Below are 12,781 nucleotides of genomic sequence, written 5' to 3'. Positions count from 1 at the left end.
TCTCCAATGTTATTATCTAAGTTATTTATTATATACTACATCGAAATCTCTAATTACCAAAAGTAACCTATGTTGAAGTAAAACAACAATTTTGCTATTAGTGTAACTTGAGTATATATCTGCATAAAAATAAATTTCTTTTGAATTGATTATTTTTAACATAGATATATGTCTATCAAAATGTACTAAATTTATTTAAGATGTCTTTTTTTATCTAAATCATATTCAACTTGGTAATATGTTATATATGTAAATTCAATAAAATATTAGAAACTTTAATTGAACAGATAATCACTTAATTAATCATAATAATTTTAAATTAGACTTATTAATCAATTGATATATAATCGATTAATTTTATCCAATTCATTTGAAAAACTACTCTATACGGCCACGTAACATGTATGATCCGGTGATAAGGACGGGGGGCCCTTGTGGACGGAAGGTCAATGACACGTGGAGGTCAAAGGTCAAGAGATCCAACCCGGAGACCCGTCTGACCGGGGCGAAGTAGGGCGACCGACCGGCCGTAGCGAGACCGACCGGCCGTAGCAGGGCCGACCGGCCTTGAATCCCCCGCCGAATGAAAGACAACCCGACCAGAGGTCGGGTTTCCGATGCTCAAAGGTAAAAAAGTTTCAAGGGCCGATTGGGATGTCCATTCAGTCGGTGCATAAGGCAACACAGGCAAGAGCAGTCTAATCCGAGCATACGACTGAGGCAGAGTGATATGCTCGCCGAGCGGCCGACACGCTCGGCCCTGGAACAGACAGAGAATGCAAGAGGACAAAGGAGACAGAGGATAACATCATCCTCGAGACACCTGCCGCCGACAAGCAGCAGAGTTGGCGGCCGAGCCGTACACAAGATCATACGGTGGAAGCTTCCACCGTCACATCCGGGATATGCTCGGACGATTGCGGAATTGCCAGAGGTACTTTTCTGGCACAGACTCGTTAAGGTATATTTGGGGAAGCGTGCCCGCATCAGGAAGCGTGCCCGTGTTTCCCCCGGGTCCTATATAAGGACCCCCAAACGTCGACGAAGGTACACGTAACTCTCTACTATAGCCACATTATGCTGCCTCTCTCATTGCCTGACTTGAGCGTCGGAGGGTCGTCGCCGGGAAACCCCTCCCAGCTCAACTTCTTTGCAGGTTCGTCGGAGAGCTACGCCACCAGTCGGAGATAGCGGAGCGTGCCACGTCCCCAGCGTCCGTCGACTCAGCGCTCGGACAGGATCAAATTGGCGTCATCTGTGGGAACGCACCTGAATCCGAGTCGAGAAGATGGAAGAAGCTGGACGTCAACTTCTGGTAACGCTCTCTCCCGAAGAGCTCGAAGTACTCGTCCAAGCGCGAGCAGCAAAGATCGTGGAGCAGCAGCAGAAAGCTCAGGCCGAGCGGGCAGCACAACAAGCGACATCAGCCTCGGGGGGCCGAGCCCCACCCGAAGACAGGCAGGAGCAGCTCTCGATATGGGGGCAAAATAAGGGGCCGGCCGGCACTCAGATGGGGGCACCGCCCGCCCCGATACCTTTCCATCGGGCTCTGTTCCAAACGCCCTCGGAGGTAGCGTAAGCCAGTCAAGACAAGGGATCTTCATCGGACGAAGCACCAGTCCAAGACGTCAGAAAAGGAAAGGTGCCCCGAACAGACTCGTCACCCGAGCGGAACAACCGGCAGTTTTCAGACGTCATTCTTCGCAATCCACTGCCGAAGCATTATGCGCCCCCCGCGATCGGGGAGTACAACGGGACAACCGACCCAGACAACCACTTGGGTAAGTTCGACAGCACCACCACTCTGCATCAATACACAGATTGTGTGAAGTGCCGAGTGTTCCTCACCACACTTTCGGGATCGGCGCATCGGTGGTTTCGGAGACTGCCGGACGGATCCATCACAAGTTTCAAGGAATTCCGGACGGCGTTCCTCCATCATTTTGCAAGCAGCAGGCGCCGCCAGAAAACAAGCGTCAACCTGTTTGCTATCAAGCAAGGCGCGAGGGAGCCGCTCCGAGCGTACATCCAGCGCTTCAACCAGGTGGCCATGGACATTCCAACGGTCACCTCGGAGACGATGATGAACGCGTTCACGCAAGGGCTCGTGGACGGTGACTTCTTCCGATCGCTCATCCGTAAGCCGCCTCGGGATTACGACCACATGCTGCATAAAGCCAACGAATACATCAATGTGGAGGAAGCTCAGGCGGCGAGAAGAAAAGAAGCCTAGAGCGATCACCCAATTCCCGCCGAACGGAAGCAGCCAGTCAGTCACCAGCCACCCAGAGGACCGAGAGCCAAAGCCGCCCGTCCTCATCAGCACACTCGGTCGCACGTCGTCCAGCAAGTCGTGGCTGATCGGCCCAAGCCCAAGGGGAAGGTGTGGACCCCGATGTTTTGTTCACTCTATCAGTCGGCCACTCACAATACCCGCGACTGTCGGAGCCTACCCTCCATCGCTCATCCTGTGCCAAGGAGCTACCGCCGCCGATCGCCTTCACCAGACCAGCGACATCGACAACGGAGCCCCGTGCAAAGGATAGAAAGACGATCCCCCGAGCGGTATCATCGTCAGCAACACGGAGCCCACCATCGAGCGTCGCATGAACGACCTCGACCATCCGCTCGGGAGGAGGAAAATAGGGGCAACGCATCTCGGGGAGAGATCAACATCATCTTTGAAGGCCCGACCGGCGGAGATTCCAATAGAGCTAGAAAGGCGCACGCAAGGCAGCTGAGGATCCATGCGGTCGGCTGCAGCCAAGAAAGGGCGAACAGACCCGAGATCAGCTTCGGGCCCAGGGACCTCCAAGGAGTGGAAGTCCCTCACGATGACGCCCTGATCATTCAAGTGGTAATAGCCAATTATACTATTCACCACATTTTCATTGATACAGGCAGCTTGGTCAACATAATATTCAAGAAGGCCTTCGACAAACTATAAATAGACCGAGCTGAACTCTTGCCAATGACGACCCCCCTCTACGGGTTCACTGGGAATGAAGTCTTGCAGGTCGGCCAAGTCCGGCTGGCTATCTCGTTGGGCGAGGAGCCGCTCAGAAGGACAAGGACCACCACCTTCATCGTGGTTGATGCTCCTTCTGCATACAACGTTATTTTGGGACAATCGACGCTCAACGAGTTCCGGACGGTCATCTCTACCTTTTGCCAGAAGATTAAGTTCCCGGTGGAAGATCAAGTAGGGGAGGTGTGGGGAGACCAACTGGCGGCTCGGAGATGCTATGTGAAGATGGTCCGAGCCAAATCTAAGTCCGCTCGAAAAATGTCGCGAGTCGAGATAAATGCTATTACTGAAAAACCACCTTTTTTAGTTTATGAAGAAAAGGAGGAGGTGCAGATTGACCCTTCCCGACCGGAAGCCACCACCTTCATAGCATCCGATCTGGAGAAGCAGAAGGAGAAGTTGGTCAAATGTTTACGGCAAAACTGCGACGTCTTCGCTTGGTCGACCCATGAGCTGCCAGGGGTCTCGCCAAGCGTGGCTCAGCATGAACTTCACGTCCGTCTGGACGCTCATCCGGTGAATCAAAGGAAGAGGGACTTCAGCGCGGAGCAAAATGTAATCATCTGGGTGGAGGTCGAAAAGCTTCTAGAGGTCGGCCACATAAGGGAAGTGCAATTCCCAAGTTGGCTTACCAATGTGGTTCTAGTCTCCAAGCCGGGCAACAAGTGGAGAGTCTGCATCGACTTCCGAGACTTGAACAAGGCATGCCCGAAAGATTTCTACCCCTTGCCCCGGATCGATCAACTGGTGGACTCCATGGCCGGGTGCGAGCTGATATGCATGCTGGATGCATACCAAGGCTACCATCAAGTGCCTCTCGCCCGAGAAGACCAAGAGAAGGTCAGCTTCGTCACGGCAGACGGCACCTACTGCTACAATGTAATGTCGTTCGGGCTGAAGAACGTAGGAGCCACCTACCAGCGTCTGATGAACAAGGTCTTTAGGGAGCAGACGCAACTTGGAAGTGTACGTGGACGACATACTTATCAAGTCCTTTCGAGTGGCCGATCTCTACGCGGACATGGAGGAAACCTTCCAAACATTGAGAAGGTATGGCGTCAAACTTAACCCTCAGAAGTGCCTGTTTGGAGCAAAAGGCAGGCGCTTCCTAGGTTACATTGTGACCGAGCGGGGCTTAAAGGCGAACCCCAACAAGATAAAGGCATTGCAGGACATGCCACCTCCTCGAAATCTCCGAGAGGTACAGCGTCTCACCGGTCGGATAACGGCGCTGTCAAGGTTCATCTCTAAGACCACCGACCGGAGCTTGCCATTTTTCAAGATTCTCCATAAAGCCACCAAGTTTCAATGGGACGAGGAGTACGATCGGGCGTTCGAGGAATTGAAGACTTACCTGAATTCCTTACCCGTGTTGGCGAAACCAGCCGTAGGTGAGCCGCTTCGCATTTACTTATCTTCAATTGAGCATGCTGTGGGCTCAGCATTAATAAGGCCGAGCGGCGAGGAGCAGCCAGTGTACTTTTTAAGCCATATCTTAAAGGATGCTGAGTCTCGCTACACTGGTCTCGAGAAGTTGGCTTTCGCCTTGGTTCTGGGCGCTCGGAGGTTGCGTCCTTATTTTTTGGCGCACATCATTATTGTGATGACGAATAGCCCGCTAGCGAGGGTACTCCTGAACCCTGAAGCATCCGGACGACTCATCAAGTGGACGACGGAGCTAAGCGAATTTGACATCCAATACCAACCCCGCTCGGCGATCAAAGCACAGTCCTTGGAAGATTTCGTGACCGAGGTACCAAAGCCCGAGCCTGAAGCTACATGGAAAATATATGTGGACGGATCGTCCACTCGGCTCGGAAGCGGAATTGGGATCATGCTACTTTCGCCTCAGGGAGAGCGGATGCATTTATCCGTCCGGCTGGACTATCGTGCAACAAATAATGAGGCAGAGTACGAAGCCCTCATAGCCGGATTGCAAGTCGCACGGCATGTTGGAGCCAGTCGGGTCGTGATCCACTCGGATTCCCAACTTGCCGCTCAGCAACTCCTGGGCGCTTTTGAGATAAACAATGCAAGACTCAGATCGTACGCGGAGGCCTTTGAGAAACTCAAGACCAGCTTCACCGAGGCAGTAGTCCAGAAGATACCCCGAGCGGAGAACCAAGCGGCAGATGAGTTAGCCAAACTCGCAAGCTCAATATCGTCGGTCGTCATCCAGCCACCAATCGAACAAGTATGTTTGGTAGCGCATGTGGACCGGATGGATGACCTCACATTCCCGAGCGATTGGAGAACAACCATCACGGAGTTTCTACGCTTGGGTGCCACGCCTTCCGATCGGGAGGAAGCCCAGTTGCTGAGGAGGAGAGCTGGCCAATTCACTCTCATCGGGGATCAGCTTTACAAAAAGGCTTTCTCCCGACCTTTGCTGAAGTGTGTCAGTTCGGAAGATGCCGAGTGCATTCTCCAGGAGGTGCACCAAGGATCTTGCGGAGGTCATCCGGGTGGCCGGTCCTTGGCTAGGAAGATCCTGCTAGCTGGATACTTCTGGCCAACTCTGCATGAGGACGCTGCTCGGACCGTCACAATGTGTCTTTCCTGTCAGAAGTACCACAACTTCTCACATAAGCCGACGGAAGAAATGAAAACGTCCGCAGTGTCTTGCCCGTTCGACCAGTGGGGCATAGACATCATAGGACCCTTCCCTATGGCGACCGAACAATGGAAGTTTCTATTGGTAGCAGTAGATTACTTCTCCAAGTGGGTGGAGGTCGAGCCATTGGCCAAGATAACCGAGCAGGTGGTCAAGAAATTCATCTGGCAGCACATCATCTGTCAGTTCGGCATCCCGCGTCGGCTCGTCTCGGACAACGGGCGACAGTTCGTCGGAAAGCAGCTCAAGGAATGGTGCGAGGGATATGGCATTGAGCAGCACTTCACGTTTGTGGCGTATCCCCAAATCAATGGTCAAGCCAAAGTAGCCAACCAGGAGATACTCCAAATTCTTCGGGCTCGGCTCGATCACATGGGAGGAAGCTGGGTAGACGCGTTGTCGGGAGTCTTATGGGCCATCCGCACGACCCCTAAGGAGGGAACAGGAGTCATACCGTTCCACCTGGTGTATGGGGGCGAGGCGGTCGTCCCAGTCGAAGTCAGCGTAGAGTCCGTCCGGATCCAGAACTACGACGAAGATAATGCCAAGCGGAGGCAACTAGAATTGGATTTGATCGACGAGGAGCGTGCGAAAGCGTCTGTCCGGCTGATGGCCTACAGGCAGAGAATGAAGCAGAACTACAACCGCCGGGTGATTCCCCGAGCATTCCAGGTGGGAGACTTGGTCTGGAAGAAAGTGAAGTCGGTCGGTGACGTAGGCAAGCTGGAGGCTCCATGGGCGAGACCCTTCAAGGTCATCGAGAAGCTCCGATCGGGAGCCTACTACTTGGAGAATGAGGATGGACGGCGGCTGGATAGGCCATGGAGCGCAAACCACCTCCAGCCCTATCGGGATGGATGAAAGGTGCGCTGATGTAATATACTTTGAATATTCCGTTCGGATGTATCATTTGGTTGTAGGAATGAAAGCTATAAGAACAGAGCAAAGGCATGATTCTAGCGCACCAAGCGGGTAGCAGCATGATGCCATGGCGAAGACCCCGTGCCGTTCGGCCGGGAGTATATTATATGAGCCCTACTCGATGGCGAAGACCCCGTGCCGTTCGGCCGGGAGTATATTATCCGAGCCCTAGGCTCGATGGCGAAGACCCCGTGTCGTCCGGCTGGGAGTATATTATCCGAGCCATAGGCTCGACGGCGAAGACCCCATTCGGCCGGGAATATATTATCCGAGCCATAGGCTCGATGGCGAAGACCCCGTGCCATTTGGTCGGGCGTATATTGTCCGAGCTATAAGCTCATTATTGAAGACCGTCGAGCGACGACGTTAAACTCTAGAGTCGAACCGGCGACTATAAACCCCCCGCCCTGAAGACCGTCGAGCGGCGACGTTAAACTCTAGAGTCGAATCGGCGACTATAAACCCCCCGGCCTGAAGACCGTCGAGTGGCGACGTTAAACTCTAGAGTCGAACCGGCGACTATAAACCCCCCAGCCTGAAGACCGTCGAGCAGCGACGTTAAACTCTAGAGTCGAACCGGCGACTATAACCCCCCCCCCCGGGTCGGATGACTGTCAAGCGGCAACGTTAAACTCTAGAATCGAACTGGCGACTATAAACCCCCCAGATGAGGTAGCGTCGCGTCGACACACTTCGGCGAGACATTAGCAAAGAGCCATTTGACCGATCAGCGCAGTAAAGGAAAACACTTGGCGAAATGCTCATAAAAAGTCATAGTGGAAAGTCGTCTGTCCGATCGGCGCAGTAAAGGGAAACACTAAGCAAAGAGGCTATAGAAATCCCAAGTGGAAGGTCGTCTGACCGATCGGCGCAGCAAATAAAAACACCAGCTACAAATAGAAAACCTTTGCGGAAAAAAGGTCTAGAGACCGGTCGACATGGTCAAAAGGAACACTTTAAAGCAAAGGCTAACGCGACAAGAGTGGACATTCATTTAAAATTAGCATTTGAAGGTTACAGACGCCACATGAAAATTAAAGACTCGCCGATCGGAAGCTTTCCTGAAAATACTTCACTCAAGGAAGTCAAAGATATGCTTTGGGATGGTAGAGAGAAGCGCCGCGTGCTCCGTCGCGGGGATGACCACGGACTCGGGAAGTTGCCCCTTGGTCTTCAGATAATCCGCCGTGCCTGTGATGGCCAACTCAAAGGCAATGACCAGCCGGTCGCAGACCTTCTCTACAAACCCCGCCGAGCGGATGTAATTTTGCCTCAAGGCGGTGACACAGCCCGGCTCCGCCTCTTGGTACTCTTTGAAGGCAGCTCGAGAAGTTTCAAGAGCCTCATGCAGGTCCTTTAAATCGCCCTTGAGCTTAGTTACCTCCTCCGAGCGACCTTTCCGCTTGCCTTCCAGCAGCTCGGCTAGCTCATTCACGCGCTGCTCCAGAGCGCGGGCTTCCACGTTCTTCTTTTCCAGATCGGCGATGGCAGTGTTCTTCCGAGTGGTGGCCAGCTCAATCTTGCGGTCATAGGATTTGACCTTCTTGTCCAACTGGTCCAACATGTAGGCCTGATCGGTCGTTTTCTTCTGCTCAGCCTCTAATAGATCCTTGGTTTTGTCGAACTCCTTCTGCAGCTCGGCATAAGAAGAGCCTCGGGAAGAGGACGGGCCGCCCTGACTCTTCAGCCTCTTCAACTCGTCCTCCACCATCGCCAAGCGGTTGGAGACAGCAATCTCTTCCACCCATCGCTGAAGTACAATGAAAAGTTAAGGAGGCCGATCGGGAAAATTATAGTAAAAAGAAGTAAACCTTACCCTGGTGGACTGCTGCATGTGGCTGTCAGCCAGCTTGTCGAGTGGTATCATGGCCACACGGGCCCGAGCGTCCGCCCACATTTCAGCGAGGGGCCCCTTCATAGTGATCATATGCTCGGGGGTCGTCGGCCGATCGGACTCAGCCATAAAAGCCTCAGTAGGGAGATGCAAAGTAGCCCTAACTGTGCGTCGCTGGCCCGGAGTCGTCTAAGCGGATGCCAAAGGATCGGAGGCTGAGCTGGAGAAAGTGGACAAAATGCCCGAGCGGAGGACTCGGCGTGGTGCAGGAGGAAGGGAGGCAACCGGAACCACTTCGATGGGAGCCGCAGGCGCCTCCAGTTGAGAAGGAGTCCGGTCGGAAGATAGCGCCTCGACCGATGGTGCTTGGTCGTGTGGAGTGGCGGTGCCCGTCCACTCGAACGCTTGCACGGCGGAGGTTGCCGAACGGAGGGGCTTCTCAACTCTCCGTCTTTTCCGGTTAAGCGGGAGTTCGTCCTCGGGATCGGAGCTTTCCTCCCGAACGGCCGGTGCTTTGCCAGAAGTTGTACCAGCGGCAGTACCCATGGGCGAAGCCTGAGCGGCCGACTCGCCTGCCTGCGCTTCGCTCTCGTCCACATGAGAGCCGACCGGAGCAATGCCCAGTTGCTCCATTTCCTTGGCCGCTGCCGCTTTGAGCGCGGCCGCTTTCTTCTTCAAAATGCCGGACAGCACCGGCTCCATTACGATATTCGCTGCAAAGAAAAGAGAAAGAAATCAGTTAGAACTCAAGGCAAATATATAAGTGAAGTTCTTACCGAAGCTGCTCGGGAGGGGGGTCCGGCTCGGACTCAGACCAAATATGTACATCACTCCTTCAGGTAGGAGCTTGTTGATGTCGAGCTTCAAACCGGCTAGCAGATTCACTGCTTGAAGATAGTCCGGTCGGGTCTTGTATTTCTTCAGCTCGGGAGAGATGGGCGGTCCAACCTGCCATTTCGCACAGAAGGGGAGCCGCCCGGGAACACGAAGGTATAAAAAATTCTCCTTCCAGTGTTTATTTGAAGAAGACAACTTATCAAAAAAGACTAAGCCGAGCCGAGCTTGAAACAGATAAGTGCCCGGCTCAGATTGTTTGGGGTAATAAAAATAATAGAAGATCTCCGGGCGGAGGGGAATGTTGTGGATCTTAAATAAGACCACAACCCCGCACAGGAGGCGAAAGGTGTTGGGAACCAGTTGGGCGAGCGGGATGCCAAAAAAGTTACAAACTTCAACGATGAAGGGGTGAAGAGGAAACCACAGACCGGCTACAAATTGGTCGCGGAAAAGACAAAAGGCGTCGTTCGGCGGTTTGTGAGGCTGAGCGGAAGGTGAAGGTAAAATTAGTTCAAAGTCGGATGGGATATCAAAAGCATTGAACAGGCTCTCGGCATCGCGCCGATCGAACCGTGACTCCATGGTGGTATACCATGGGCCGAGAGTCGGGTCTGCGGGTTGAGAGGAGCTTGCCATCGCCGGAGCAATGGAAGAAGCAAAGACCGAGAGGGAAAGCAAATGCGCAAGCAAGAAAAAGAGTAAAACAGTAGCCAAAGGACGAAACGCAGCCAAGAGCGCGAAGAAAACGCAGGAATGAAAAGGAGAAAGGAGAAAGAACCTTACAAAGGAGTTGCGGATCGAAGGAAGGAGGCGGAAGGTCGTCGGAGAAGGGGAAATCGAAGTCGCCGGAACGCTGGAGCACCGAGGAAGGATACGGGACATGCGAAAGCAAGGGTGCGGCAGAGGAAGAAGGTGAAGGCTTTATAAGGTCGGGTCCGATCGGCCTCGACCGTCGGATACAGGTCACAGGGATCGAGGCCCACATCGGGCCGTCCATTTCAAATCGCTGATGTCCCCTCGGACACGTCGCCGCACTGTACGATGACGCCAGCAGAGTCACCACGTGGCACCATGCCACATAGGCGCATTTAATGAGCGTCATTACGGCGCACCACGCGCGTGCTCGGTCTTAATGGCGAAGATTTGCACGAATTCCGAGAAGATCCAAAGGACGTCAGCGTTGACCATCGACAGAGTTACAAAGCCAGCAGCAGTAATAAGCCGAGCGGCCGTTTGGAGGAATATTCCCGAGTGGCAGAGTGGTATCACTCAGGCCGACCGGCGGTCCAGTCAGTCGGACTTAGCGCCTCCTTCGACTAAACTTGAAGGGGAGGCATGTGATCCAGTGATAAGGACAGGGGACCCTTGTGGGCGGAAGGTCAACGGCACGTGAAGGTCAAAGGTCAAGAGATCCAACCCGGAGACTCGTCTGACCGGGGTGAAGTAGGGCGACCGACCGGCCGTAGCGAGACCGACCGATCGTAGCGGGGCCGACCGGCCTTGAATCCCCCGCCGAATGAAGGACAACCCGACCAGAGGTCGGGTTTCCGATGCTCAAAGGTAAAAAGGTTTCAAGGGCCAATTGGGATGTCCGTTCGGCCGATGCACAATGCAACACAGGCAAGAGCAGTCTAATCCGAGTATACGACCGAGGCAGAGTGATATGCCCGCCGAGCGGCCGACACGCTCGGCCCTGGAACAGACAGAGAACGCAAGAGGACAAAGGAGACAGAGGATAACATCATCCTCGAGACACCTTCCGCCGACAAGCAGCAGAGTTGGCGGCCGAGCCGTACACAAGATCATACGGTGGAAGTTTCAACCGTCACATCCGGGATATGCTCAGACGATTGCGGAATGGCGCCAGACGTACTTTTCTGATACAGACTCGTTAAGGTATGTTTGGGGAAGCATGTACGCATCAGGAAGCGTGCACGCATCAGGAAGCGTGCCCGCGTTTCCCCGGGGTCCTATATAAGGACCCTCAAACGTCGACGAAGGTATGTGCAACTCTCTACTGTAGTCACATTACGCTGCCTCTCTCATTGCCTGACTTGAGCGTCGGAGGGCCGTCGCCGGGAAATCCCTCCCGGCTCGGCTTCTTTGCAGGTTCGTCGGAGAGCTACGCCACCAGTCGAAGATAGCGGAACATGCTACGTCTCCAATGTCCATCGATTCAATGCTCAGACAGGATCAATGTATATACAGAACCCAAAGAAGCTGAAGCTTACTGGAGGTTCGATAATTGAACCATTATTTAATGGATTCAAACAATACAATTAATCGATTCACAAAAATATAATTAATCGATTCACATGCATGCATGACATTTAATCGATTCATGAAATCGATTCACATGCATGCATTGAAATATGTAGCACGCAAAAAGAATCTAATTGATTAGAAATAAATCGAATATATTAATAATTACTTCTTTAAAGCTTTTAATCGATTAGGAATAATCTGTCATGAGTTTAAGATAGTTAATTGAATTGATTGAACCTCAATTCTAATAGATTAAATTCATCAATAGATTAAACTAATTAATTTCAATTGATTTATCATGATTTTTCTATTAATCGATTGGAAACTATTCCTAATCAATTAAAGGTATTAATAGGTTGAAGATATCAATTGATTCTAATTGATTTTATCATGATTTTGAACTGGTAGCATTAAATCGATTAACCTGATTGATAAAAAAATTAATCTTGCATTAGATTCATTATCCCAATCGATTTGTGAAATTTACTAATCGATTGGTGTCAACTGAATCAAATTTCCCATCAATTCTATTCGTTATTTTATACTTGGTAATCAATTAGCTGACCAAGTCAATCAATTAAGTCATCACGATTTGACCTAAAATTAGATCAAACGTTGTGATTTTTGACAAAGAAGCAATGGTTCATTCATTGATCTTCATGTTCTTCACGAAAACACAAAAAACTTGAAAACCCAAGTCTTTCCTAGGTTTTCTATTACAATAATTCGATAATCAAATTGCTAAAATAAAATATCAACAAAAAACACTAACTTTAAACCATGAAATCTGAATAAACAAAACCGTGGCTCTTATACCAATTGATAAAACATGAAATCCTATGCAGTATGAATTCTAAGAATAAAACAAGAATTATAATATGAAAATACAGGTACATAAACAATATCTTATTTCTACGAAATCATGGCATAACAAATTAATGTATAAACTGTAACGACAAACAACCTGAATGTAGCGTCATAGTCCTTGTCCTGTAGTGTCGTCTCAATATCCAAGTCCCTAAGGAAGAAGAAGAAGCGAAGGCAAACAAATAGAACTCTTCCGAGGGAATTAGGAATGACGGCGCTGCACAAACTCTTGTCAATAGGAAACGAAGGTTCTATCAAGATACCTAATCCATCGGAGACCTCTCCCTTATATAGTAAACTAATCTGTTATCAGTCCATAGATGATAATAGATCGGGTTAAAAGGTTCTATACATCGAATCCACATCCAATAATCTAAAACTAATGAACTCAAGTTTGATCACTTAAACGGGTTTG

The sequence above is a fragment of the Zingiber officinale genome, chromosome 8A (genome assembly GCF_018446385.1).
Source record: "Zingiber officinale cultivar Zhangliang chromosome 8A, Zo_v1.1, whole genome shotgun sequence".
NCBI classification, from domain to species: domain Eukaryota; kingdom Viridiplantae; phylum Streptophyta; class Magnoliopsida; order Zingiberales; family Zingiberaceae; genus Zingiber; species Zingiber officinale.
The sequence above is the reverse complement of the archived record's forward strand: the minus strand, read 5'-3'. Positions refer to the sequence as shown.